Source organism: Apium graveolens, chromosome 8 (genome assembly GCF_009905375.1).
Source record: "Apium graveolens cultivar Ventura chromosome 8, ASM990537v1, whole genome shotgun sequence".
Taxonomy (NCBI): Eukaryota; Viridiplantae; Streptophyta; class Magnoliopsida; order Apiales; family Apiaceae; genus Apium; species Apium graveolens.
The window spans coordinates 190,374,025-190,379,348 of NC_133654.1; the positions used below are offsets into that span (position 1 = coordinate 190,374,025).

Consider the following 5,324-nt stretch of genomic DNA (forward strand, 5'->3'; position numbering starts at 1 on the left):
CTAGTTAAGTATATTACTAGTCCAAACCCTTTTTATCTACAATGGGTATTGTTTCGTAGATATTGTCTTCTTCGTTTTGCAGTAAGGTGAAGTATAGTGAGGTGATTCTCGTTCTAAGACCCAAGTCCTAGATGTACTAACAGGGAGTTAATGGTCTTCGCACCGTGAGGAAGAGGAAAGACCCAAGACCAACTACTGAGATCCAAGACCGACAAAAGCTTAGAAGGACAAAGACTACATTAAAGTTTCTACATCAACTTTGAAGAAATAACAGGGTGTTATTGTCTAAGATAGGTTGTGTAGGTTTGCACATTTATTTTGAGGTGGTAACCCGGAGTTACGCACTAAGACAGATATTTGTGGGGTTGTAAAGGCTTCTCCACATACGTACGGAGCAAGGTTATTTTAAGAGAAAAACTAGGGTCCTGGAGAGGAGCTCGGGGACTGAACGTAGGGGTGAGCGAATCTATTAGAGGTTGCACCATCGCGAACCAGGATAAATCTCTCGTGTGGTATTTTCTTCTTTGTCTTTTATTTCCGCATATATAATCTGCATCGGTAAAATATTTAAAACGGGATAAATATTTTTAAAACGTCATAATAATTTTTAAATTGGTAATTAAGCTATTCAACCTCCCTTCTAGCTTAAAATAGCCCTTTTACGGGACCTAACAATTGATATCAGAGCAGTGCTTTTTAACGTGTTTGTTAAGTGATTTGCAGATTTACAGGCACAACAAAAAGTGATCTGAAATGGCGTATCTAAATACCATCGGCTGTGGTGAAGGTCTATCTAGCTCTCGCTCTCCTCTATGATACAACAAACATGTAGAATCTCACATTGGGTATGTCCAGCACCATGTACATATACATTTGCCTGTGTTTTTGACTTTAGTATCAGTATACCTATGATCAATGAGATGTGATCATCAGTCAACAAAGACACCAGTCTTAATACATTATTATTGTCCCTCAATAATAATACTCAACTAGGGACCTTTAGGAATATTGATACTATTCTCATAATCTCATTGCTAAGTCACGTGCTTAGAGATATAGAATTGCATATCATATTTCAAGGACATTTATTAATCTAACATTTATATCGCAGTAAATTAAGAATTAATAAATTATAAAGGGAATAATCGATAGAACATAAACATTAATAATCCTAATGTCTTAAACTAAAACATCATAGTGTTGCTTCTAGGGCACAAACACTAACAATCTCCCACTTGCACTAGAGCCAATCACCCATGTATCCAATACTCATGGAACTAGTATGACCATCGTACTTCTGCTGCGACAAAGCTTAGTCAGTTGGTCTGCAACACTATCATTACTATGCACTTTACATTTATATCTCCTTAATCATTAATCTCATTAATAAGGCAATATTGCCTAAGGACATGCCTAAACAGTCTCCATGGCTGTTTCAAAAAAAAATTCACTATATCCGGCTTCCATAGAATCATCAATGTTCTTGATGAGAACTATTCAAGCTAACATCAATTATATTTAGACAAAACAAACATAAACTTGTAATCATCCTTGTTTGTCCAAAAATTAGGTTCATAAACTAGTATCGGTGTAAACCTTTAAAACCAATTCCCTATCTTCTCCATACACCAAAAATAAATATTTAGTCCTCTTTAAGTACTTAAGAATATTCTTGAAAACTATCCAGTGACCCTCACCTGGATTAGACTAGTATCTGATCGTCATGCTCAAAGCATACGAAACATCTGGATAAATACATATCATTGTATACATTATAGATCCAATTGTTGACGCATTTGGAACTTTCTCAAATGGCCCTTACCATCTAATGATTTAGGGGGAATTATCTTTTGAGATCACTATTCCATGAGACATCGAAACATATCCTTTCTTTGTCTCTTGCATCATAAAATGATGTAATACTTTATCAATGTATGTACTCCGACTAGGTCGATTAATCTCTTCAATCTATCTCTATAGATCTTGATCCCTAAATATAGGTAGCACTGCCTAAGTCTTTTATCGAGAAATTATTTCTCAACAAAGTCTTAACAGCCTGTAGAGAAGGTATGTCATTCCATATCTATTATATGTCATCTACATAAAATACTAGAAATATCACATGGCTCCCACTAACCTTCTTGCAAAAACATGGTTCATCTTCATTTTGAATAAAGCCAAACTCTTTGACCATTTTATCAAAATGAATATTCATTCTCCTTGAGGCTTGCTTCAATCTATAAATAGATAAAAACAACTTACAAACTATCTTAGCAAATTTTGTATCGACAAAACCCTCAGGTTGTATCATATATACATCCTCTTCAAGGCTCCCATATAAGAAAGCAGTTTTGACATCCATTTTCCAAATCTCATAGTCAAAGTAAGCAACCATTGCTAACAAAATCCTGATGGACTTGATCATAGAAACTGGTGAAAAAGTCTAATCATAGTCTATACCATGAATTTGTTTGAAACCTTTTGCCACTAGTCACACCTTATAGGTCTGTACTTTACCATCCATGTCAGTTTTCTTCTTAAAAACCCACTTGTACCCTATAGGTTTAACCCCTTCGAGTGGATCAACTAAAGTCAATACTTTATTTTGATACATGGATTCCATCTCGGATTTCATGGCCTTTGGCCATCTCTCGGAATCTGGACGATTCATAGCATCTTGGTAGGTGAAAGGCTTTATCATTATCCGTAAGCAACACATCACCATTTTGAGTCAAAAGAAATCCATAATTTCTCCCGGACTCATGGTGAATCCTACTAGATCTACGAATAACCTGTGTTTCCTGAACAAGATTACTTTCAACATTTTGATGTACATCCTGATCTTATTCCAACTTTGGTTGAATGTTATCATGTAGTTCTCGCTCTTCATCGAGATGTATTGTCCTCTGATAAGTGGCATTTTATACCACTTAGAACGTCTTATAATAGCTTAAATGGATGTCTTAAAATCAAGTATTTTGTGTATTTGATGCGTTTTTCTGGTGTTTGTGCATTTTAGGGTATTACTTGCGTTTGTGGAGAGATTTCATCAAGAATAAGCCTTGGCATATGTTCGGCATTGCAAGTGGGAAGATAGGAGCAGAATGCAGCAAAGAACGGGAGCAAAAATAGAGTTTTTTCCAGAGGGGGTCCGAGCGCCCGCTCAGCTCTGCTGAGCGACCGCTCAGGAAGCTGAGCGCCCGCTCAGGATTGCTGAGCGGTCGCTCGGGGATGTAAATTTAAATTATTATTTTAGACTCCTATGTCTGTTGATCTTCCAACTTCTGAGATAGCTGGATTTTATGGGACTCCCCTATAAGTAGTTTTCAGAGACGTTTCACGAAGTGTTGAATCATAGTATCAATCGATGAGCGAGGAGATAAGGAAGAAGACCGTTTTAGCATATCGCAACGAAGAGGAAGCATATTTTCTTGTGATTCTTTATTTCGTTGTAACATTGGATGCTAGTTTTCTTTACTTTGAACCTATTTACTCTTGTGACATACTCTGGTTTAATATAAGTAGTTTTAGTTATTATTCTCGTGTGTTATTATCATGTTTTCATATGAACCCATACTGACGATGAGTTCTATCATGGACTAATCGTGATCATGGGGTCTTAACGGATTTGCTATGTAATTCTTTAGTTAGTTGTTTAGTACCTTAGTGTGTGATGATTGTATGATATCTAGTATTGGTTGTGCTTATTCGTCTTATGTGGGTCACGAACATATAATATAGGGTGTTAATCTCTTGTGAAGTGACAGTGGATCTTGAGGTTTAGAACTTGCCATGCTAGCATAGGTTCATGTATGTGTATGCATGATTAGTGGGTAACTCTAACCGTTTTACTTGCCCTGTGTAATCTTAAGGAATAACTTGTGCTTAAATCGTTATGTTGTCAAATTCTGTAGATATATAGGGTCTCAACATAATTGATGCCTATTCAACTTTTATCTTAATTATGGATGCTTGGTAGAATGGTATTAGTACAATGAAAGTTGGCTTGTATCAGTTTCGTGTTGTTCGATTAATATCATCACCGTTACATGCTAAGGGTAATAACAATAGCTATTGAAGGAAGTAGTAATGAAGTTGTGATCTCATGTATGTTTAATATTCTTAATTCAAGTGTTAATTAAGTGTTTAATTCTCGTAGTTAATAATTAGTTAATCTATTCAAAGTGTTATTGTCTTGACATTGAGAAGTAATTATACATTGGTGAGTGAGTGTTAATTGAACATAATTAGTCCGAGTCTCTGTGAAAATGAACTAGAAAGTATTCTATATTACTTGAGAACACGTATACTTGCGTGTATTATTAGTGCGTGTTTTCCACCCTAACAAGTTTTTGGTGCCGCTGTCGGGGACTCGGCGTATTTGTTTAGTTTATGTACTTACCATCAGTGGTCATTATGACTCATTGATTAAGACATGTTACTTATTATTTCCGGTTGTGTTTTAGGTACTTTAGCGAGCATTTGTGCAAACACGTTCTCATACTCGCAAGAGGACTTTAGATACGACTGAGGAGATAGACGAAGTTCCTGGTATTCCGGAGAAGATAGATTTTGAAGATTCGTATACAGAAAGTGAGCAGAAAGAACCAGTAATCATGGGTGATCGTATATTTCCGGCAGATCCAGCTCTTATGGACTTTTCTCGGCCTAAAATTGATGACATTCAGTCAAGCATCCTTCATCCGACTATTCAGGCTAACACTTTTGAAATCAAGTCGGGCACTATTCAGATGGTGCAGAATTCTGTTTCTTTCGGAGGTGCTGCTACTGAAGACCCCAACATGCACATCAGGAATTTTGTCGAGATCTGTAGTACTTTCAAATATAATGGTGTGACTGATGAGGCTATCAAGTTGAGGCTTTTCCCCTTCTCTCTAAGGGATAAAACTAAGGACTGGTTACATTCTGAATCAGCTGGGTCCATCACTACTTGGAAAGATCTTGCACAAAAGTTCCTGGTAAAGTTTTATCGAATGGCGAAAACTGCGGCTATGAGGAGTGCTCTTACTCAGTTTGCGCAGCAACCTACAGAATCCATGTGCGAAGCTTGGGAGCGCTACAAGGAGATGTTGAGAAAGTGTCCACATCATGGTATGCCTGATTGGATTGTGATCACTGGTTTCTATAATGGTTTGGGGGCCCAATCTCGGCCCATGCTCGATGCAGCAGCTGGAGGTGCCTTGTGGGCCAAAAGCTATACTGAGGCTTATAATCTTATTGAGACTATGGCTACAGATGAGCATCAAAATCCAACTCAAAGGATGATGCCTGGGAAGGTAGCATGTATTCTGAAAGTTGATGTA

The 5,324-nt window shown here is 37.1% G+C and overlaps 1 non-coding gene across 1 annotated transcript; it reads right to left on the reverse strand.

The window, feature by feature from the left end:
* Positions 1–5,009: 5,009 nt before the first annotated feature.
* On the reverse strand, positions 5,010–5,116 carry LOC141681701 (small nucleolar RNA R71). Its single transcript, XR_012559128.1, has one exon. It is a non-coding gene; the product is annotated as a small nucleolar RNA R71 (small nucleolar RNA).
* Positions 5,117–5,324: the final 208 nt, after the last annotated feature.